The 24,812-nt window shown below is 46.3% G+C and overlaps 1 protein-coding gene across 4 annotated transcripts in view; it reads left to right on the top strand.

Annotated features, from left to right (window-relative positions):
- Zbtb7c (zinc finger and BTB domain containing 7C) overlaps positions 1-24,812 on the top strand; it is a 93,515-nt gene that overhangs the window by 55,625 nt on the left and 13,078 nt on the right. The window lies entirely within an intron of this gene.

The raw sequence follows: 24,812 nt of genomic DNA, 5'->3' as shown, positions 1-24,812 counted from the left end.
GCTCCCTGGACATGCCAGAGTCCACCAGGTGCAGGGAGGAGAGAGTGGAAAGAAGAGAAGAATCAGGGAAGATCTATCAAAGGGAGGGAGCATCTACTAGCTACTGGACAGTGACTGGAAGGCAAGAAAAGAAGCAAAGGAAAGTCATTTTCCAACTGCAGGGAAGAATTAGGCAAGGCAAAAGGTCTTAATACCACACGTTGGGCCAAATATCTGAATACCACAGAGACACCTGCATAGAGGTGAGCCCCATGATGATGCAACCGTGTGGTCATACATTCACTTAGGCAATAAAAATGCATGAGCACCTACTGTGTGCCCCGCCCCTCCCTGCCCTGGGTCTGGGGACACCAGCATACATGTTCTGCAGGAGTGAAGGTGGCCTTCCTGGCACCAGCAGTGCGCCCTTCGTGGAGACATAGGGTTGGATACTGATTCCTTTTGATTCAGTGAGCTCTAGAAAGAGCTCATCCTCTTCTCAGATCCTAGGTTCCTCTTGGCTTCTCTTGCTGTGATGTCCGTGGCCTCCACCAGAGAAGAAGCAGTAGGCTCTAGCCCCAAGCCCTGGATCACAGAACTATAGATTGTCAACATGAAAAGGGCCCTGAGAGTTGGTGCAGGCCTAGGACTCTCAAACGTGAGAGCAGTTGCCCCTTTTGCTGAGAGCTTGTTAATCCTAGGGATGCCAGGAGCTTGCCAGAGGTTTTCATTCATAGGGCTTGCAAGGGCCCAGGGAATATGCACTTTTAATCATCTTCAAAGTGACTCTGCTGTGCACTCAGTGTGGGTCTGGCTGCTGTGGGGAGGCCCTGAGGTGTTTAAAGACACTAATGCTCATTCACCATTTCCAGAGTTCAATTCAACTGGCCTGGATTTAGACTCTGAAAGCTGCTGTTTTTAAATAGTTCCTGTGGTGTCTAATGTGAAGCCTGGATTAAAAGCCATAGGGCTCAGATTTGAGCACCACTGACTTCATCTGGCCACATTGCGTTAATCAGGGCTGTCCAGAGAAGCAGCACCAGTAGGATGTGTGTGTATGTGCTATTATTGTGGAGCTGGCAAATCCAAAATTAGAAAGGACTGGAGACCCAGGGAGGGGCTGATGTTGCAGCTTGATGAAGGCCAGCTGGGGACAGAGTTCCCTCTTCCTCTGGTGGTCTCAGTCTTTTCCTCTTAAAGCCTTCAACTGACTGGATGAGGCCCACCTATATAGAGTGATCTACTTTACTCAAAAAGTACTAATGTAAGTGTTAATCTCACCTTTAAAAACACTTTGCAGCGACATTTGTTTGTATTTGATCAAATATCTGAATACCATAGCTTAGCCAAATTGGCCTGTAAAACTATCACATACCTCGTTTCATAAATAAGAGAAATAGAGTAAATAGCTCATCCAGGGGCCTATGACCAGCTCTACTATGCTTTTTTCCTCATCTCTGTCTTGTAGTTGTACAGCTATGAAAGAACTTTCAATGTGAAACCCAACTCCTTCATTTAGGGATGCTATAGCTCAGGAAGGCTCACAACCCTTCTAGGTCATGCATTTTGGCCAAGAAATAGAACTGAGTTTTAAATCCAGGACTCCTAACATCCAGTGGCTGCTCGTTCCCATATTTCACATGGCTCAAACATAGGTACCCTTCTGCAAACATGAGACCATGCTCAATACCTCTCTCCAGCCTGTAGGCATAGTCCTTAAGTAGAGGGGAGAGTTGGGAGGCCGTAGAGGGGAGATTTGGGAGGCCTTAGAGTGGTTGCCAACTCTAGATTTATATCCAGATCTTGCTGGTATCTATAATTTTGTGGCTGCTTCATTTATGCTTGAGTTTGCACACTTAATGCCATAATCTACAGATATGGTCTCTGCATTCCTGCCTCTTGCTCAGTATTAAAATCGCTTGTGAGACAGATGTTGATTTAAGTCAAAACCCAGTTAGGATGATTGATCTTGCTAGTAATATGTCACCCTAGTCCTGCCTCCTGAGGCTGGGCAGTGCTCACATCAGAGGAGTAAGTAGATCCTCTGAATATATATGTGATGTTGGCCAGAGATTGTGATCCTAAGAGAGTCAGATGAGGCAAACCATAGGAGATAGGTGCTTCGGAGGCAGGACCAAGAATCAAGGATGATGGAGCCAAGAAAGGAGCTAGCCCAGGTCCCAGAAGTGTGGGGCCTCAAGAGGTAAATGGCATCGAAGCCAAAAGTCAGGCTCAGCCAGGAGATGGTACCTGGCTAACAGGTGAAGGTAAATGCCACTTGCTGGAGACAAGAGAGCTCCTGAGACAGGGCTGCCTCATCCAGGAAGCTTTCGTGTACTGCTTGCTGGGCTGGATCAGGCACTGGATGGGAAGCAGGGGGTGGGGAATTGGGCAGAGGGCAGAGCTGAAGTCCTTCTTCTGAGCTAACTACAGGGCTAGGGTGGATTGGGAGATCAGCTGCCCCATTCTGCCCTCTTATCTCTGATTTTAAAAACAGGGCATTTTCTGATAAGACCACTTATTCAAGAACCATGGAAGGAAGCTGTGCAGTGTGGTAGAGGAGGCCTTAGGCAGTCATGGCTACCTGTCCAATATACAGAAGGTGGTGTGAGCCGTGACAGGGCAAGAGTTCAGGCCTCTAGGCATCTGTCCCAAAGGGTCTGTCCTCTGTTTCACAACTTCCCAACCAATGGCTTTGTGCCCAGATCCTGACCCCTCATCTCTCATGCTGAGTGGGCTAGTGACTCCTGAGAGCCCTTGGGCTCATGGGAGCCGTAACAATATTATTTCTCTGTGAATTCCATAAGCAAGAGGACTGGAAAGCACAGCTCCATACTGGTATCTCTGAAGTTATGCATGTCACGCCACTTCCGCAAGACCTTAGAAAGTGTTAGGCAAAGCAGAGTAATCAAACACATTTAGAAAATGCAAAGTTGAACTGTTCTGTGGGTCTGGTTACTCAGGTGTGAGTGTGTGTGTCTACTGTTCATTTGAAATCTCTGACAGGATTCCAGTACCAGGTATCCCCCATATTTGTGTTATTCAGAGTCCATAATATCCAATAAAAGTCATAAGCTGCAGCTGCTAGCTGTCATTTAAAATCCTCAGTCCTGGCAGTGGCCTCCTGCTGGCTGGGTGTGGTGATGTGCTCCTGTGCTCCAGTGGGAGGAGCCCCCTTCTTGCTGGAGAGGTAGAGTCCTGCTTGCTGCAATCAAAGCTTTCACACGGGAGGACTTCCCCAGTCCAAAAGATATGCTAGGCGCTTGGTTGGCAGTCAAAACCTTTCACTACAGAGTCCTCTTCTTGGAGGGAGGATACTGAAAACACTCCAGGGAGCCGGTGTGATGAGAACGGACTTTGCTCTCTTGCCATTTTCTGTAAAGCAAAAGTTCTAGATGTCACCTTAGCATCCACCCTGCACCCTTCTATTCTTCTCATTTCTATTACCAACTTCCTTTTCCCTCAACACACATGTTGGTGGCATGGTCAGTAAGCCAGTTTCCTCAGAGACACACCATTCATCTAAGGAGCTCACAACTCTGAGACTAGTGCAGAAATCCTGGAATAACTTGGATGTGGGATGAAAACCAAAAGAACTCCTCGTTAACATCTCCCCTAGTGGGAATTCCCCATTGTAGGAATGGCAGGCTGGGTGGCATCACACAGGTGACAGAAGACATGCAGGTGAGTAGAACTTAGGCACCTTCCACTTACCCCATCCAGTTGCAACCAGTCCTGCTTCTATTTCCCAGTGGATTGGGGCCACCTTCTCATTCTTCATGGCCTGGTTGCTCAAATTTCCAAGATAATTAGCCAACTTTGTGTTGACATTAACTTGGAAAGACCTACTTAAAAGGACTGGATTGCCAGCGATCAATATCAACTATTGTCACCATCCTTATTAAGGAATATTTAAGATTCTGCCATGGACAAGATACCATGAAAGTTTTTGATGAGTTCAAAAAAGAGTTCAGCATTGATTTCTGCTATGAAGACCCTCACGTTCTAGTTTACAAACCCCAAAATCTCAAAATGAAGTCACAGAGCCAGATAAACACATCGCTGCTCTGTGCAAGTGCTGAGGACCTGGGCCCCAGCTGGTTGTGATAATTGACCATTCCTTTTCATCTGTAACCCTTATTGTCACTATGCCGTCTTTCTGTCCTTGCTTTATAGTTTTCTTATCCCTGCTTCCCTCTGCTGCCTTCCTCTCACATTTCAATTTCATTCACTTCTTTTCCCTACCTTTTTCCCATTTCCATCACAGTCTGTTTCCCCACCCGCTGCCTTCCTTGTCCTGGATCCACCTTGGAGCCTGAGGCAGAGGGCTGCCCCCTCACAGGCAAGGCAGAAAGGTGCCAGTGTTGAGCAATCTGCGGTGACAGCAGGAATTTTTTCCTCTAGCATCGAATGGGGCAGGGCAGCACTTCAAGGGTGTGGGTGAGAACAAAACCTCCACACTGGTGCAGCGGGAGGTCACCTGATCCCTAAAGACAATGGCCATGGGTGGCATCTACAGGATGATGGAGACAGTCTAGGGGTGACCAACCATCCCAGATAGCTCTGGCCTGAGGACATTTATGGAATATGAGACTTTCAGTGTTTAAACCATGAGGATCCTGGGAAAACCAAGACTTCTGATCTCACTTCTGGGCTGTAGTGGTGGGAAGCAGAGAGGGTCACATTATGGGTGAGAATGGAGTCTTCGTAATTCTTTCTGGAGCACGGGCTGCTGCCTGGGTCTGTACTGCACTGGAGAGCTAAGCAGAGTGAGGGTAAGCACAGGTGTCAGAGTACTCCCTGTGCTTTCCTATGCCACAAGGTGTGTCCTACCTTGATAAAGAGTTCAGGTTATGCTTTCTGCCATAACCAGATTGACACATCTTTCTTCGTCTCTGGGCCTCAGCATCTTTGACTATAAAAGTCCTATCCAAGGGCCAGGGATATAGCTCATTGGCACAAACGCCTACCTGGCAAGTGCAAAGTCCTGAGTTCGATTCCCGGTGCCCCAGAAGAAAAGTCCCATGTAGCCCTGACATCCCAGGAATCTTGTCTAGTTATTCGCACACCATTCTTCCAACCATTATCAAATGTTCTCAAATAGAGTTCTCACCCAATGGAGCAGGCCAGCAATGTACTGCAGTCCTGGAACCTGGGACTTGCCATTTCTTGCCCAGGCTCCATGTAAAAAAAAAAAGGGGGGGGGTAAAAATCAACATCTCACAGGATTATCATAGGATTAGATGAGATAACTTAGGTAAAAGAGGCCAGCTCATTCTCTGGTGCATAGTAGGTGCTCAAGGAATGGTGTCTGAAGTTGCAGCTGCTCTGGATATGTCTTGGCACACTCACTCTGACTGTGACAAGACGGCTTTAGCTGGTGTAGTGACCAGCAGCGGGCAAGTCAGCCTGATTCATGCTTGCAGACAACGCGGCTTTGGGAGCAGAGAAGGAATTGCTCCCTGTTCCTTCGCAGGGGTCGAACCTCCAAAGGTGTCTGTTGCTCACTTCTCAAACTGAACGTAATTGTCCCTCAAAATCCAAGGGTTTCACTTTTCATGGTTTCGGTTACCTGTGATCAACTATATGTTGAAAGTATTAAATGGAAATTTCTAGAAAGAAATAAATCATGTTTTAAATAACTTTTACAATCATATATTTTCATAACTATTCTACTTTATTATTAGTTGTTGTCCTTAATTTTTTACTGTGCCTAACTAACTCACAAGTTAAACTCTATCATAGGTATGTATGTTCAGGAGAAACAGCTTGTACAGGGTTCAGTCCTGTCTCTGGGGGTCGGTGAACATACCCACCATGGATAAGGGGGGGCGCCTCTGTACTCCGGAACAAAATGAAATGCTTCATGGTGGCTTCTCTTGTTATATTTTGAAATTATAGCGATATTGAAGCATTATTGGGCTGAAGATTTTTCGAGGAAATCCTTTATATCCTGATTCATAAATTGTTTAATCAAAAGAAACAAGACCCTTATTCTTTTCCTGGAGAGACTTAGCTCATGTAAATGTTGTAGTTTAGCATTTTGCTCTCCCACATATAACCAGATGTATAGCCTGAGTGCTGGACCAATCTTACTGGAAGGGCAAAACCTACACCAGTGCTTGCTATTTACTGAGGGCTTTGCCCTACTTTATTACTGATGCTCCAAGTTATTTCCTCCTTATGAAAGTAGAGGTGATACTGAAAACTTGAAGGCAAATAGCCCACCTATGCTCAGTGAGTCACTCGGCAAACATTCTATCATGAGATATTCTATCAAATACTTATGATGGGAAGCTCTATCCTCCATCCTGTGAGGGTCCAGAGAAGCAACCCCTTCTCACCACCAAAGAACTTACCTTCCAGTTCTGTTGTCTCCATCCTTTTGAAGGTGAATGTCTGTTTTGGGGGCTCAAATTGTTCTGCAGACCCCTGCCTGTCTAGCCCTCCTCTGATTCAGCAATGTTTTAACACACATTTGTGATGAATGCACTCCCACCCCAACCGCATGCATTTGAAACCGGCCATGCGTATATATGTGAAATGATTCACTCTCCACACTGAAGGGGTTCAGGTGCTTGCAAGTGTGAAGACCCCACACTGTCTCCCTCTGCCTGAGGGCTTCATGAGTGCTCAGGACTCCTGGCAGGAACATGGGGACTCCAGGACAGAAAGGATGAGTACCCAGTAAAGAAAGAAGAGGCCGAGAACCTCAGGTGGGAGTGGGCTGGGCAGTGGCCCCTGCATGGACAGACAGCAGCGGGGGCAGGGTAGGGAAGAAATGACATTTTCCTGGGGAAGGACACATAAATAATCCAACCTTTGTCTCCTATGATTGTCTGTTTTAGGAAATCCTCATTACCCTCTCTGCTGAGTTTTCTAACTGGGTACACATTGTTCTTTTTGCAATTTCGGTAATGAAGGTCCATTAGTCTGAGGCTTTGTAAATGGCCCACAGCCATTTCCAAGGTGCCCTACCTCCCTGGCTGCGTGGAGAAGCCCTTACTCTGCAGAGCCAGAACAGCATCACTGTCCTGTCTCTAGTGCTGTCCACCCTGCCTGAGCCAAGCACTCCATGGGGCTGAGTCCCCGCCTTTCACACAGCCGGGGCTGGTCAGGGCTGTTTCTCTCTGTTCCTGGCAGACCCTCTTACCTCGTGAGCTATGGGGACACTGACTCCCCAGTGCTCCTCATGCAATTCTCACCATGGCCTGGCACCCGCCCCGACACCTCACGTCCAGGGTTACTTCTCCTCCTCTCCCCCAGGCCCGTCACCCCACTTACCTTCCAGTTGCATCTCCACATGCATGGGAGCAGGAGAGAGGGCAGGATGGGAACATGGAAGACAGGCATCTAACTAGGGAGGCTTTGGGAGGAGGTGACATCTGGACCAAGGCTTCAAGGATGGCAAGAACTAGTCCAATAAAGTTGGGCTAGGGTGACAAGATTGGGAAGGGACTGTGTTTACTGAGGGAGCAGAATGAACAAGGCCAAGGTGTTGAGGACTGGGCAGGCTAGTGACACCTTCCACAAGTTAGAAGACCACGGGAACCCACAAGAGGGACGCAGCAGGGTAGGCAGAGGGAGTGGAGTGTGTGGTGTCCTGGGAGTCAGTGGTGAGAGATGACTCGTGGTGTCAGGCACAAAGCAAGGGAGAGGGAGACCCATAGTGATAGCCAAGGTTTGGGACCTGGATGGCTAACTTGGGAACAGAGACACAATGGGAGGAAGTGAAAGGAAGACTTCCCCAGTCCTGCTTGGTCCATTTCCTCCTTCCCTTTCTTCTAGGAACTGTAGCATATTTGTTTGCTTCTTCCCTCCTCCTCCCTTCTGCCTTCCGTGCTGGCACAAACTCTCCAGAAAAGCTAAAAATTCATCTCATTTGACCCAAATCAGAGGGTGGATGAGCCGGGGCTTTATTACACACTGGTTAAAATGGGTCTTGTGGGAGAGGATGGGCTACATTATAATTGCATCTTTGGTCACCTCCACCCACCCAGCCAAAACCATGGTGGAGCTGCCTCTGTTTAGACACCATTGTACAAAAGAGCTCTCCTCCTCCCTTCTACATGTGTTGATCAGTCTGGAAAAATAATCCTGCCAGCCTGGGAAAGAGCTGAGAAGAAGGGTCGTGTCCTCCCACGGCTGCCTTTAGGGAAAATGGCCTGGGTGGTCTTGGAGATGCATCTCTGGGAACTGGGCACAGGGCTCCATGGGAGATAGAGGCAGAGGCTGTTTTAAAAGGAGCAGCAGTGGCCCCCTCTGCAGCAGCGCCCCCTTTATGACTCTTAAACTCCTAAATTATCCTGTAGGGTTAAGCATGCCATCCATTTAGAACTGAGCATTGGAAACATTGAAAGGAGGATTGTCCCTGTGGATTTCAAAGAAATATTTTTAGAAAGGGTGTAAAACAAGTAAATAAATTATGAGTAACACCTAGTGTGATAGGTAACAACCCTCTCTAGGCCTTCCTCTTCCTCCCTCCCCTCTGTAGGAGACCCTGACAAGTGAGTTATGAGTTGGACGCATTGGGGAACATTTGGGAATGCTCACAGAGGAATGCTTCAGTGTGATGGTGAATTGCAAGTTTTAGGTGGTGAGTTCACAGGTATTCTGTGTGTGAGTTTTTGGATATGATCTTATTCATTTTGTGTTAATATAACAAAATACTCATGTCTGGTACTTTATAAAGAAAAGAGGTTTATTTAGCTCACAGTTCTGGGAATTCAAAGGCATGGCACTAGCTTCTGATTAGCTCTGATGAGCCTTCTGGCTATATCACTACATGGCATCGTGGTCATCAGCATAGTCATATGGTAAGACAGGAAACTAGAGAGACTCAAAGGCCAAGCATACTCATTTTATAACAACCCATTATTGTAGGGATGAATGAGGGCCACCTCAAGAAAATGACATGAGTAATGGGGTCAAACAAACTCACTGGAAGAACGATAGCTTCTTTAATAAGTGGTGCTGGAAAAATTGGCTTGCCACCTGCCAAAGACTGAAAATAGACACAAGTCTATCACCATGCACCAAATTCAAGTCAAAATGGATCACACTAAATCTATTGGAAGAGAAAGTAGGTAAAAATCTTGAAATCATAGGGGTAGGCAGAGAGTTCATGAACAAAAACCAAACTGCCCATGAAATACTTCAAAGAATCAACAACTGGGATCTCATCCTACTGAAAAGTTTCTGTACATCTAAAGAAATCGCCAGCAAGGTTAAAAGAAAACCCACAAATTGGGAAAAAATTTTAACTGACTGTCCCTCGGACAAAGGTTGTCTACTTGGAACATATAAAGAATTAAAAAACATCAGCCCCCCCCCAGATTCAAGGGCTCAATCCAAACATGGGCATCTGAGATGAACACACACTTCTCAGATAAAGAAATACAAATGGCAAATAAATGCATGAGAAAATGTTCAACATCATTAGTCATTTGAGAAATGCAAATTAAAACAACATTGAGATTTCATCTCACCAGAATAAGAATGGCTATCATTAAGAAATCAACCAATAACAAATGCTACCGAGGCTGTGGAGAAATAGGAACTCTTCTCCACTGCTGGTGGGAATGCAGACTGGTGAAACCACTGTGGAGATCAGTTTGGAGATTCCTCAGCAAACTAGGTCTAGAGGTCCCATTCAACCCAGCTATTCCCCTTCTGGGTATTTTCCCAGAAGATCTGAAAACATCATATCATAGCGATCATGTGTACCCATGTTCATAGCAGTGCAATTTGTAATAGCTAAATTGTGGAAGCAAGAAAATGACATGAATTCCTCCTGAAGGCAGTACCCCTGATGACCTAACCGAACTACCTCCCCTAGGCCCCCACTTCCTAAGCATCACACTGCCTCAACATCTCCACACTGAAGACCAAGCTTCCAGCATATGAACCTTTGGGGGACACACTCAAGCCATACTGAGGCCATTGCACACACTTAGGAGGACACTAACCAAACAAGAAACCTTCAGTCACTTCATCTGCCTTTCCTTCACAAATAATGAGCTGGAAAATCAATGTGAATCTCTCCTATTCCCAGCTGCCACCAAAAGGATAGGATATATAGGAAAATTATAAAATGCAGATGCCTTTATTGTCTTGTTGGAGGGACAACATTTCACACACACACACGCACATCTGGGCAAGACAGTAAGTGGGCAAGGAGAGAACAGTAGCATCCTGCCTCCTGTAGTTGAATTAACTAATATGCATTAGTTAGATGTTGTTGTGCAACAAAATTTTCCTTTAACAAAGCACATACCCGTAATCCCAGCTAGTCAAGAGGCTGAGGCAGGAGGATTACAAATTTGAAGCTAGCCAGAGCAATGTAATGAGACCTTGTCTCAAAATAAGAAAGGTTGGGATATATCTTAGTAGTAGAGCACTTGTCTAGCATGTGCAAGGCTCTGAATTCAATCCCTAGTACTTCAGAAAACAAAAAAAGGAAACAATAACTAAAAACCCACTAGCAGCTCAAAGCAGCAGTAAATATGTAGTAGCCTCAAGATTTTTATAGTCAAGAGTTCAGGAGCTGCTTAGCTGGAGAGGTCTGGCTCAGGGTTTCCCATGGAGTTGCAGTCCAGATATTGATGAAGGCTACAATCACTGAAAGACTGATGGGGACAGAAGGGTCTGATTCCAAGATGGTCCACTCGTGTAGCTGGCAAGTTGGTGCTGGCTGTTGGTGGAAGGCCTCAGCTTCTGCCCAATAGGACTTCTCCACAGGCTGCCTAAGGGGTCTCTCAACATGAAGACAGGCTTCCCACAGCAAGAGTGTTGAGACAAGGTGAAAGTGGTAATATCTCTTATAACTTATCTGTGGAAGTCACACTGTGTCACTTCCCTATTATCTCTGGGCACACAGACCAATTCCAATAGGCTTTGGGAGGGAACTGCACAAGGTGTGAATACCAAGAGGTAGGGATCTTTGGGAGCCATCCTGGAGGGTGACTGTCACACCACACAAAGTCCCCTGGGGGAGAGGGAAAGGTGTCAGGAAACAGTGGTGATGGAGGAGCCCAGGAAGGCAGAAGAGGCAGGACTGGAGATGTAAGCAGATCCCAGGAACAGGTGCCGAGGCAGAAATGAGCATGGTGCGTCTGGAGGGCAGTTCAGAGGCCAGCTGTCAAGGGAGAGTGCAGGTCAGAGAATGTGGAGATAAGATGGGTGTCAGACTAGGGAGGACTGAGAAGGTCGACTTCAGACTGTTGAATCGGGGCTGGGGATTTAGCTCAACGGCCTAATGCCTGCCTGGCAAGCGCAAGGTCATGAGTTCGATTCCCGGTACCGGAAAAAACCAGACTGTTGAATCCCTTAAAGGAACTTATAGAGGAACTCATCAGAAGTTCTGCAGCAGAGAAATGACAGATTCCAGGCGGGGAGGGTCAGCCTCTTACTGGGTAGGTGCCTTGAGTGGGTCGCTTCAGTCCCTTAGAGCTCAGTGGACGCATCTGTATAAGAGGAATAATAAATGAGCTAATTATGAGTGATAGGTGATTCCCTGAAAATCAGTAAGTTTTTCATTGGTGTGAGGACACAGTCATACTCCCCGCCAAGGACTCTTGAAGTTCCAAGGATGTCAAAACAACCTCTATGGCTCCTGCTATCCCTACTCTCACCTGTGTTCTATTGCTATATAATGTTGGGCCAGCAAATAGCCCCTTGAAATTGAAATCATGATCTGGAAATGCCCAGCTGTGGAGAACCCGGCTCTGGGGCATGGCCTGCCCATCTAGCCACACAGCGCTATTGCTGTGTGTAGACAGACAGGCGCTGGGCAGAACATGGACCACACTGCTTTTCCACAGTTGCATCCTAGAGGACATGAAGGCAGCCAAAGCCTGTTCTTATTTGGTTCTCACAGCCAGCCCAGCAGGCACCCCAGTGTCATTAGCTCAAGGCTGTAGGTGGAAAGCCTGAGACAGAAGAGCAAAATGGCCCGGCAACCAATCAACAGTGATCAGACATTATGAAAACTTGGAAGGAAGATTTGGCCATTTGTGAAAGAAGGAAGAGAATATAAATCATTCAACATTACTAAAAGTAATGGCTTTAAAATTCAAATACCACCAAAGAATATATATAGGAAAATAAATCTGCCTTCTATCCCTCACTGGTAGCCTTCCAACTCCTCCTCAGAAACTAGTAACCAATTTAAGCCACATAGTTATAATCCTGTATGTACATGTGGCATCATTCTCTTTCCAAACATGGTAAAAAACCAAATTGCATGTCACACAGCATGCTTTGCTGTTAATGATAAATGTTAGAGTGAAGTTCTTCATATATTTGTATACAGATGTACCTCATTCTCTCTGCCTACTACTACTCTTTGATGGATCTAGCCTGGCCCACTGATGGACACACTGTTTGCTTCCACTTGTTGGCTATCAAATCTATGCTGCACAGATTTAATATGCTTGTGTATAAATTGAGCACATGAAATCATGAAACTGCACAGCAAATATAAAGGAAATAGCTGGGTGAGCATAGTCTATTGTTTTTGTACAACTGAGAGGCAAAAAATGCAATTTGTTTAATCTTTAATGCTCAGTGATGCTAAGCATTTTTCACACACTTAACAGCTACTTGTACTTCTTCGTGATCACTTTTTGTCTGTTGCCAATTTTTCTAATAAGCTAGAGATCTTTTCCTGATTTGTCGATATAAGCTGTCTCTATAAAAGCAACTAGCCCTAAATCATGTTTTACAAATATTTTCCAAATTTTATTATGTCTCAGTTTTGTTATGGGATTTTTGATATTTGTAAAATTTTAAATCATTATTTAGTCAAATTTATCAAACTTTCATGACTTCTGAGTTTTGGCCTTAGAAAAGAATTTTGTCCTTATGATTATAAAATGATGCTCAAGTATTTTCTTTTCATTATTTTGTGAAGGTCTTAAATCTTTACTCTATGTGTCATGTATTTTGAGGTAAAGAATGAGGAAGAGATCCAAGTTTTATCTTTTTCTTTTGCTTCCTACATAAATTGCCACCTGTCCCAATCCCATTTATTGAAAAATCCATCTTAAAGCAAAAATTGAAATTCTATCCTTGTTATATGCTAAATTCACATGCATATGAATTTATTGAATCTATTTATGGCATCTCTATGGCTGTCTATTGATTTGTCTCTCCGTTCACGACCCAGTACCAAATATTTTATTTTTACGGCTGTCTAATGTATTTTTATATCTGGCAGGGCTAGTCTAGGTTAGTCTCCCTATTCCAATTAATCATCTTCTTCAAAAATTTCTTGGCTATTCTTAAAGGCTTACTTTTCTATATGAACTTTTGAATCAACTTATCTAATTTCAATAGAAATTCTGGTTGATATTTTCATTGGGATCACATTGCACTTATTAAATAATTTTGGGGAAATTGGCATCTTTACAATACCATGACTCCCTACCTAAGAACAGGATATATCTTTCTATTGATTTAAGTCTTCTTAAAAAGTGTTTCAGTCATGTTTTAAAACTTTCTTGGTATGGATCTCACACATTTCTTATGACCTTATTCCTAGGTGTTTTTTTCTATTTTTGTTGCCAAGTAAATGGGTCCTCTAACATACTTTTTAACTTGCCTGTTATTTATAGAGGAAAATACCCAACTATATCATCTTCAAATAATAAGTTTTTGGCAACTCTTTTCTAACTTTTTGACCTTGCATTTTTTATTCAGTATTTCTGATCTTGAGACATCAAAGGGCAGCACAAATCTGAGGTATGAGGAAATTACAGTGCCCACTCTAGCTCCTTAGTGAATCAGACTTCTTCACATTGGAAGGTGGAGGTGAGGGTGGGGTGCCTGATGAATAATATTTCCACTATAGTTTATGATTGTCCAAACACCAAAAATCTCAGAGCAAATGGATTAGCAGTGATGGCTAGAATGTGGTAGAAGTGTATGTGTGAGGCAAGAGTGTGTGTGTGGTGACGGGCAGGGTTACTCTATAAGCTGTCTAAGTTGAAGCCCTCTCCCTGGTGAGTAGGAAAGAGTCCTTGGTGCTGGAGGCAAATGTCAGCAGAGGGAAGGTAGGCTTTTCCCTAAGATCTGATTCAAACAGAAGACTGAACTTGCTGTGCACCATCAAATAGCTTCTCTGTGACCATAACTATGGGCTGTAAGTGACTGTCTCCCATACCCCAACTGCCAGACCCTGCCCATACTGGCTCCTGTTGCTCTGCAATGTTTTGCTTTGGGTTAAGTGAAGCAAGAAGCCTCCACCCCAAATCAGGCTTAGGGTGTTTGCAGAGCCCCATATAGCTTGAAGCCCAGGCTGAGCACCTGAGGAGTGATCAGTAGCATTTGTTAGTTGACTGGCACTCCACGAGGAAACTACTGTGCCAAATGGATGTCAGTCTCACATCCTAACTGGCCTTTCTTTAGAAAAGGCTACTGGCACCAAGCAGCCCTCCTCTGCAGTGGGCAAGGGAGAAATTATAGCAGAGGAAAGACTAGGCTCAAGTATAAATAGGAAGAGGAAATTCTTGGACTTCCTCGGTGCAATAAAAGTTCTATATAATAACATTATATGTAACTGTACAATTAAGCCTGAAAATTGCAAGCTTCCAGTGTGTTCTTTCCTAGCCAAATCCCAGGCGGTTCTCGTGGTAGATGGCGTTTGCTTAGAAGAAAAGTGCAAATTCTGAGTCAAATCTGAGGTTTTACTTCCTTGGCAAAACACAGGCAGGATTGGGATCCTTGAGGCTGTCTGGCTGGACCCCTCATCTGTGCCGTGTCTCCGAATTGAAGTGCACCACAGCAGGAAGGCGGGAAGTATTTTTCAAGGGTGGAGGCATAAGCAGGTCTGCTCACAGCTCTGATAGGCCTTGGGCCTATCCTCCTCCCAACAGCTGCTACCCAAAGGGGGCCCTCCCCCTCCAGATCCGAGTCAGAGGTCTGGGGCGAGGGAAGGGCAGAGGAGTGGCCATGAATAATGAGGCTGCCTGGGTCAGAAGATACAATCTCCTAACTGGTTTCTGCCTGTCCCTCCCACCCAGGACTGCCTGTTGCTGACATCGTCAAGTGCAGCACTAAGCGGATTCCTCTCCTTCCTTGGCCTCTTTAACAGAGTTGAAATGCTTGGGAGGCCCAGGATATCCCCGCCTTACCTTGCCATCCAGCCTTGACTCCCACTATTATAGGCTGCTGCCATGCCAGCTCTTCCCCCAGACATGCCTGTCTCTGGACTCACCCACCATCTAGCTTTGAACCTGGCACCCCAAACTACCTGATATTCCTGTCTGAGTGTACCACACTTGCTCAGTCTCTGTGCCTCGCGTAGCACATGCTTGTTCCCTTGCCAGAAGAGGGCCCTCCAGCCAGCCATTTCAATAGCTGTCTGCCTAGGAGCCCCACTTCCTTTGTGGAGTTCCTCTGAGCCTACGGGAGCCCTTGCCCTCTGACCCAAGGCACCCTGTCCATACTGCTTCACTACCACTCTGCATTCATTTGGGGTCTTTACTCATGTCTTCCACTCTTCAGTGAGGTCTTAAGGCCAACAGTCCCATCCCTGCATCCACATTTCTCCAGCACTTAGCAAAAGAGTGCCCCCTATGGCTGCAGAAAGGCAGCATGACAGACCACCTAGGGAACCTGGAGGCCAGCTGCTTCAAGACCTCAGTTTCCCGATTTGAAAAATAAGATGACCATGATGACAGTTATCATCCAGATGCCTCCTGGGATTTTGGAAAGGATGGAAATGAGAATCTGTGTAAACCGTTTAGGACAGGATCTGGCACCAAATGGGCATTCACGGCATCTCAGTCATTAGTTTGATTCTGTGGAAGTGAAAAAATCACAGGCTGAAGCCCTCCTCTGATGCATCTGCTGAGCATGCTCGCAGTCCACACTGCATCTGTCCCCATCTGTTCCCCAGCCCCACTCAGAGCTGTGGGGCTGTTCACAATGAGCATGTGCACATTCTGCAGAAGCACCCATTCCTAGCTCTGCGGCCACCCTTGGCCACTGTGGGGAGGCGGGGAGACACCCTGGGCAAAGTGAGGGAACATAGCAAGCTCTTTACCAGCCCGATGAGTCTGCATCACCCCACCTGGTGTGACCAGAAGACAACCCATCCTGACTGTGTGGTGTACTCGGCATCTGAAAGGCTAGTGTGTGCTCACTGGTATCCTGCCAGGGTTCCCAAGGGACCTAGGGTGATGACAGGGGCAGAGCCAAGGTCATGGGGAATCTGTGGTCAAGCACAGCAGTTCCAGGCCATCCAAAGTTGAACTTTTCATGACCTTGGAGCTCAGGGATCTGTCCTAGAACCAAGATATTTAAATGGATTAGCTGGAGGACACAGTAGAGCCAAGGAGCGTGTGGGCAGCAAGGGGCCTCACAACCTCATAGTCTAACACAGAAAAAGTAACTGAAGCTCTGAGAGGACCTGGCTGCCCCAAGGTCACACCATTAATCAATTGCAGAATGAAGCTAGGATTTTAATTATAATTCCTCCCAAAAGCCTTTTAGCTCCTCTCGGCTAACTGCACACCTGGGCATTCCCAGCCTTTCTGCCTCGTGTTCTCGACATTTCTTTGCTCTATCTATGACTCCCTCACTTGCTACCGTGTTCCCTTCTGCCCAGGGTAAAGTCCCCAGGCTCCATAGTATAGAGTCAGCTTCCAGAACCCTGTCCTTGGCACTGGGAGCCTTGACATATGGACAGAGGTGGCTTGTGGGAGCAGAACATGCGCTGGAGCAGATGCTAATTTATCCACAGGAAGGGTCCAAATATGGTACTGCATAACCCAGGTGTCCATGCCCCTTAAATAACTAGCAAAATCTAAGCCATTCCCACTCCTCTACAGAAATGGCCCATTGGGGCAGAAGTGCTCAAAAAGAATAGGGCTCCCCAGGGGGCAGATATAGGAATTCTCGGCCTAGTGCTGTTTATGGGAGACGAGTGATTTATTTTATTATCTAAATTTTCAGTGGTTTAATAAGGTTTAATAAGCCTCCCAAGGAGTTATCTGGCTCAGGAAATCGCCTGTAATAAACACAAGTAGTAAATCCTTTATTTTGAACATAAAGTAAAAGATGTGCAATTTTTTTCTTGAAGGACAACAAATCTCCCTCCCTTTGGACTCCCCTCCTCAAATAAAGGCTGAATAAATAATTAAAGAACACAGCTTGAAGGGGGACCACTAGATCCACCAAGCCGATGCTAGTGTACATGAGGAGACAAAGGGAGTGAAGAGGGGGAGGTGACGATGGGGTGGGGGTTGGTAAGGGCTATAGCTTGATACAGTGACAGAGCCCGGAGGTTTAGGATCTCTGTCGTTTAGCTAGTTCCGTGACCTTGAGTGAGTCAGTTCACCAACAGGAGCTTTATTTCTCATTAGCTAAATGGACATAATGATTCCTCTGTACAGAGGCTCTACACAAACACAGGGAGGAGAGTGAATATGAATATATTCTTCTGAATGTCCAGCTCAATGAGCATGTGGTCTCATTAACTCAGGAGCTTGCCAGAGAAGAGTGAAGCAGGGCTTGCATGCCTGGTCACAGGAGAAGAACCCAAGACCCTCACAGGAATATCTGCCTGTGGCTGGGATAAGAACCCAGGTGTGCCTGCTTCCCAAGTCCGGCCTCTGTCTTGGCCCTTACAGGTGCTATCCTGGAGACAGATGAGAGGATTTGATACCGTGGGTGGAAAGCAAGAGGTGCCCAGCTGTGCATTCTGGGGAGGGCCTGCACTGCAGTTGCAAGGGAATATCTGGATGGCCATCACTTTTGACAGAGGAAGAAACCTCACAGCCAATTGCACAGACACCCTAAGGGACCGAGTGGGGCCTCCGCAGAGCTGGAGATTACGGGTTCTAGGCATGTCCTGGCAGGGTGGCAGAGCAGGTGGGGCCAGCTTTACCCAGTGTGGGCATTGTGCCCAGGGTGCTCGAAGCAGGCAGGGTGAAGGCTGGAAGTTAAAGTGGCCCTGCCCAGCCTCCCAGCCCACATGTCTGGCCTCAGCCTCTGGGGCAGCTGAAGCTCAGGGGCATTCCGGGGCCAAGGGGTGTAGCCATCCTGCTTGGGGAAACTGCCAAGGGCAGGGTAGGGTGTGCCCAGCAGAGACAAAGGCTGGCTGGAAGCTTGGGTCAGACTTCTCTGTGCTCTCTACTGCCTGGCCCACCACCTCCTGGTGGGTTTCAGTGCCTACAGACCCCAGGGGGTAACGACCTGCTCAAAGGACACAGGTAACCACTGCCCAGTCTCATTGCCAGGTCTATAAAGGAAACCATATTCCCTCTGCCCTGTGTAGCACCCCTCCTACCTTTACTCTAGCCACTAATTCCACCAGGTGGCCTAGGCAAGGGAGGAGCTGGTAGGGCCAGCTTCCCAGTAGTAGGAGTCTACTGGTTGGGGCCAGCCTGCCCTGGGGATTTGGCAGATGGAAGACTTATCCTGAGCCCCAGATTTGCTGAACTGAGCAGGATTCAGGGAGGTGCTAAAATTGTGAATCAGAGCAATAGAATTGTCATGAAAGTCACACCATCAAGGCAGCCATAGAAGACAGGAAAGCAGTGGGACTCAAGCAGATATCAGGTGACACAAAACAGGTGTCATAAAACAGCTCATCTGTTTTGTGTCAGATGTGCCTACGGCAGAGGGTTAAGGTCATCCCACTGCCATTTATGACAACAAATCTACCTTCTTTGTTTATTTGGGCTGATCTTATCCATTCACAGTCTATCAGGTTCCTGCTTGATGATGTCCTGGAAATGATACAGACATAGAAGAAACAAACCCTGCCAGGAAGTAGATAATCTCTCAGGGGAAATGGCTCCTACAAATACCCATGTGTACCTGGTGCTTAATGTTGACTTGTTCCACTTACACACCGCACAGTGAGATCCATACACTCACGTCCTCATTCCCCAGGCAAGTAAACTGAGGACATCAGGAAGATGTGACACACCTACATTTGCATTTCTCATTGTTAGGAAAGTCAAGAACTCTACTGCCTTCTACTAGCCAGGCAGCACTGTGCCTCATTGGTGGTCTAATAAGGGCACACAGGGGTGGGCATTAAAACACCCAAGTTTTAATTCTGTCTCTGGCTCTTACCGTTAGATCCTGAGCACTGGCTCCTTTCTCTGCCTTATTTTTCTCATTGATAAAATGGACATAAAATTTTTTTATCAGCCTTGCCTGCCTCGTTGGAGTAGGAATCCCTGCGACAGGAAGTATTAAAAGTCTTGGAAGATTATGGTGCCTTTCATATGCCAGGAGGTTACCCTGGGAGCTTGTACGAGATGATCTCGGAATGTCTTTCTCTTCCTTTCACAGCTCAGACAAAGGGAATGCCAGCCTTGATGCCCCACGTACAGGGCCAAGGGCCTTTCTGTCCACATCCCTCATGTGCACTTGGCACTGAGCTGCCCTTAGCTTTCTGCAACTGTGGACCTCACATGCCAGTGCCCATCATTTAGGCCTGGCTCCGACCAAACCCTAGGGTAAGTCAGTCTGCAGGAAGAAGGGTTCAACTCCTTTGCCCCCTTTGTAGGTGGTGACATGATGAAGGGGAACACATGTGAGTTTTGTCACCAAATGCAGCTGGGTTTAAATCATGGCTGATAGTTGCTGACTGTGTAGCCTTGGACACATCCCTTGCCCTTCCCATACCTGCTTCTCTGTTTTTGCATTGGAGATGCTGGTGAAAATATGCAACTTTCAGAGTTGTGTTTTTGAGGTTTGTGACTGACATGTGACAAGTACTTGATAAATAGCACCTCCTATTGATTATGGTTGAAAATGCTGGCTCGCTTTCTGGCCCTTTGGAAGTGAGAAAGGGGAGCACAGCGCTCTCTGTGAGAGAAAAAGATACTGTCATTTTACAGCTGAATAATCAGAGGCCCTGTCTTCATCAGACAGTGTTGCCTGGGCCTACCTGGATTCTAGAACCTTCCACTGAAGTACAAGCTCAGGGCATACCAAGTTAGACCTTTTGTCCTCTGGAATTGTGGCCATATCTAAGAACATTTTAACCTCCCCACATTCTTGCCCCTTTTCTTTACCCCTTTTCTCCATTTCTAAGGCTCTCTTCTGCTCTTTCCTTCTTTCCCCTTTATTTTACTTTAATTTTTTTGTACCAGAAATCAAATTCAGGACCACATGCTTGCCAGGCAGGTGCTGTGCTGCTGAGCTATATCCTCAGTCTCCCCTTTATTTTTGGCTCACTATATATATATATATATATATATATATTTTTTTTTTTTTTTTTTCTATCATCTTCCTCCCAGAGGTTTTTATTTTGCAGCAAGCCTCTACAAGCCTTTGAGAGTTTTTTGTTTGGCTCTGTGTGTGTGTGTGTGTGTGTGTGTGTGTGTGTGTGTGTGTGTGTGTGTGTGTGTGTGTGTGTGTGTGTTTAGTTTTTTTCCCTGTGCCTGTTATTCTTGGAGAGAGACTGCCCTGGCTTGGTCAGTGGGAGAGAAGGGATGGAAGGCTGGGGCGGGAAGATGGGGGAGGGACATGGCATCTCTTCTGGGACACTGTGAGTGCTGGATCACCAGGGCATGGGAATCTTAGGGTCACCAGGGAAGCTCCCAGAGTGCAGGGCGGAGGTGCTTCTTCCCAGAGAGACAATGAAGCAGCCTGTGGCAGCCCCCGCCTGCCTCCTGACCACAGCTTACCCGTCCCAGCCCCCACCCCCGGGTTAGTGTCCTGCCTGGAAAAACAACCTCGAGCTACCATGGTTACATCCGTTGCTCCGAGAATGGAACAAAGACCACAAACCAAGACACAGTCAGAAGTCGCTGCTGGGCAGGCCAGCCTTCAAGTCCAAGGTCACTGGGCAGGACCTGTTGCCCCCTCCTCAAGCTCCTCTTGGTCCTGATGTAGGTTATCAGATCTCTCATGACACCCAGTGACAACAGGAGAAAGCAGAAGCCCTGAAAGGTGGAGGGGCCTAATAAAATTACACTAACTCTGGATTCCAAGTACACATTGCCTTCGAAGCTCAGGAGATGGGGCATTCAGCTTAGGGCAACTACTTTCCATTCCTCAGTGGGCTCGGACAGTCACCACACATGCTGAGACACTGAGCACCAACACATGGTCCAATGGGCCCTGGATCCTCTATTTAAGATTGCCAGGAAAAGCTTAAGGAATGATTGGAATTTTCCCTGAGAACCATTAGAAAGCACTATCATCATTAAAGGAATAAGACCTTAGCAAGCAAGGAAATTTGCTTTCCATAAAGAACTAATTTCCTGAGGTTTCACTGACCTAGGTTTCTACCCAACAGTGTAAGGGGTGTTTCACTCATCGTCTTTTCAGAGGACAAGGCCTCTCTGAGGGTCAGGACTCCTACTGCCCTGAGGATGGTTTTGTGGGAATTAGGAAAAGATATCACTTCCTCAATAAATTTATTTTAATCTACCAAAGCACTGCCATAATATGCTGATTTTGTTAGACTGACATTTAACTGCAGAAAACCATCACCATAAATATCACAAGTCTACAATGTCTATGAAATGAACAGTGCCTCTGCATCAGAGTTATCTGTTTCTGCATAACAGACAATGAAACTTCATGGCTGAAAGTAAGAATAAGCATTTATCATCTCACAGCTTCTGTGGGTCAGAAATTGAGGAGAAGCTAAACTGAGTGTTCTACCTTCTCTTATAAAGGTGCCATCAAGGTGTCAGCAGGGGGTGCCATGAGTGTAAGGTCTGAGGGGGACAGGGGGAGCCACTCATACAGGGACAAGTGGGTGCTGCTGTTGTAGGAGACCTCAAGCTCTTGCCATGTCGCCCTCTCATGGCTTGAGCATCCTCCCCATGTGGCCCTAGGTCCCCGGAATGTGTGATCAAGAGAAAGCAAAGTGAAGCAGCAGTGTCTTTCATGACCCCCATAGAGGTCGCCTGTTATCACTCCCACAGATCTTACTGGTCGCCCTGTTTGTGTGAAGGGGAGCACACAAAGGCACAAAATCCCACCACCAAGATGCAGAAATCACTGGGAATACTTTTGAACCTGCCAGTACAATCCCTTGGATGAAATGCTTTTGTATAGCGAACAACCTGTAAAACATTAATTTCAGCACTAATTACTAGAACACCCCTTGCTATATATAGACCTTCACCAACTATATGCCAGGACTGTGCCAAGCATTTAATGATACTGATGGTAGTATCTGCCCTCAAGCATCTTACAGTCTAGCAGAGATGCCACCATAACTATCACTAGTTATAATATAAGACAGAGTCAAATTCAATGAATGACTGGGATCATCAGGTGTCCAGAAGGCCAAGGGCTGGAGAGGCCTGGCACCTGAATTGGGGAATGGCAAAGGGAACATCTGGGTGGGACTGGAGTGTGGTAGGATGTGAACCATTGGAGATGCATGATATTGGATGCTTTCCCACAGGAGCTCAGCATGAACAAAGGTTGGGAGGCTGAGAACTCTATGTTTGGGAATTGAGAATAGGAGGTACAGGGATACCCTGGAGGGGAGGGTTCTAGCCATGTGCCTCCTACAGTTTGTGTCACTCACAGCTGTGTCAAAAGGGGATGAGAAAGCCTGAGTGAGCTTCAGCTCCCTTTCCTTCCCTACTTTGCCTTCTCCTGGCAGAGCTTTGCAAAATCACCAGAAAGGGGCCACTGCCACGAAGCAGGAAAGGCTGCATGGGGAGCCAGCAAGCATCTGTGAACGGTCTGGGAGGTTTTGGTGCTCACTGCTGAGGCCAGTCCAGCATGCCTGGAAGAATTCAGTAGGCCCTGCATGTCCCTTCCTGCTTGGGCTCCCTGGAAGCCATGGCCACTCACTCGCTTCCAGCCTCAGTCCTTCCCACCCTCTGACAAAAGAAGTGCCTGGGCCCCTCTGAGTACCCACTGCCCGGGCCAGTCACGCAGTAATAGCAGTGCTGACTAGTTGTTCTAGGGACCTTTGCTGGTTATTGATTATTATGCATAAAGTGGCCATGAATATTTGTACAGAGGTTATTTTATAGACAGAGTTTTTTATTTCCCTGAGGTAAATGTTCAAGAATGCAGTCATAATTTTTAAGAAACTGCCGTACATTTTCCAGAGTGGCTGTACCATTTTACATTTCTACCAGCAATGTACACCTTATCCATTTTCTCCACATACTCACCAGCATTTGGTCTTATCACTATTTTGTATTTTAAGTACTCTAATAGGTATGTCGCAATACCTCATTGGGGTTTTAAGTTACATTTCTGTAATGGTTAACAGTGTTGAACCCTTTTTAAAGCAAGGTGGCTTATTTGCTGTCTGTATAGCCTCTTTGATGAGACATGTTTTTTCACAGCTCTCGTGGTCACATGAGGGCTGTCAGAGCAGAGGCCTTCTTGGTTTATTCTCTGCACATCCTCGGTGTTTAGGATCATGCCTGGCAGAAGGGGAAAACCCAATGAATATGTCAAGGAAGCAAATCCCTGGCTGTGGGGTCTTTGCCCTTGATGAGGTGGGATAGCAGTGGGACCTTTGCTCTGGGAAACCTTCTGAGCACCTGGTCATGTGGGATTGCTGAGGGAAGGTCCAGGCTGCTCCAGGATGGAGGAGAAGCTAGGGAAGGGAAGGAACACTCAGCACCCTGCGTGCCCGCTGGTTCCCTGGTGCTTTTACATTGTTGTCTGCACTTCTCACTCCTCCCTCCCCCTAATTCTGCCTTCCCAGGGCCGAAACTTCCAGGAGATAAATGTGTGAGGATAATTTTCCACTGGGCCGTGGGGCTCATAGATTGTCTTGTTCTTTTTTTTTTTTTTTTCTCGTCTTTTTAATTGTACCAAGATAAGGGTCAGGCCTTTGCTAGGATGATCTATGGGCCACCTTCAGGCTTTGCCACCAGTAGAAGGGCCCTGCATGTCTTGACAAAAGCCAGTTTTTGCCCAGGTTGAACATTCTAACAGGCTTGGACCTATACTTCCCTAATGAAAGGATGCCAGCCACCCTCTGCCGTGCCCTACTTTTCCCTGGTAGCCACAACATACATACAGATGTTCTTCAACAGTGATGGGGCTACATCCCCCCCAAACGCATCATGAGTAGAAAATATTGAAAGTCAGAATTGCATTTACTACACTCGAGCTATCCAATATCGTAGCTCAGCCTACCTCACCTCAAACACGCCCAGAACACTTAGCATTAGCCTACAGTTGGACAAAGTCATCCAACACAAAGCCTATTCCATAATCAAGGGTTGAATAACTCATGTAATTTACTGACTACTATACTAAAAGTGAAAAGCAGAATGGTTGTGTGTGTTCACTTTCACATCATCATAAAGCTGAAAAATGGTGTCCAACTATCTTAAGTCTGGGGCCATCCATAATGACAAAGTGACTCAGAAGAGTTTCTCCCCACAGAGGTTGATACATCCATGAGACTAACAGCATATAGTCATGATAAATAAATTAAAAGTACACTTGCATCTATATTGATTTTACTGTCTATTTGCAAGTGAAATGGCTGAGACATACATATAGAATACTTATTGAATGTATTAAAAGAAAAAAGTATTAAAAGAGAAAAAGCAAAAATTATAAATAAAAAGAAATTCTATCAGCTCTGATAAAGCCAGGAGTAAGTTCAGGAACCAAAGCAAAATCCCTATTCACTTGCTAAAACTGGTCACAAAGTGGATTTTAAGCTTCCTGGTAGCCAGTGCAAAATGGGAGTCTGCTGCAAAGTCTGAGGACCTGTGAGACAAATGAGAACATATCCTCAGCAGAAGCACCGCATGGTTCTTGTATAAATGGTGGGCACCATGATCAGAGTGCACAGAACTGCTGGCTGTTGTGTGGCTCTTCATCCTGTGTTCTGCAATTCCACACTGAAAAAGTGG

The sequence above is a fragment of the Chinchilla lanigera genome, unplaced genomic scaffold (genome assembly GCF_000276665.1).
Source record: "Chinchilla lanigera isolate Chin_1 unplaced genomic scaffold, ChiLan1.0 scaffold00001, whole genome shotgun sequence".
Classification (NCBI taxonomy): Eukaryota; Metazoa; Chordata; class Mammalia; order Rodentia; family Chinchillidae; genus Chinchilla; species Chinchilla lanigera.
This window is presented reverse-complemented; position numbering and strand designations above follow the sequence as displayed.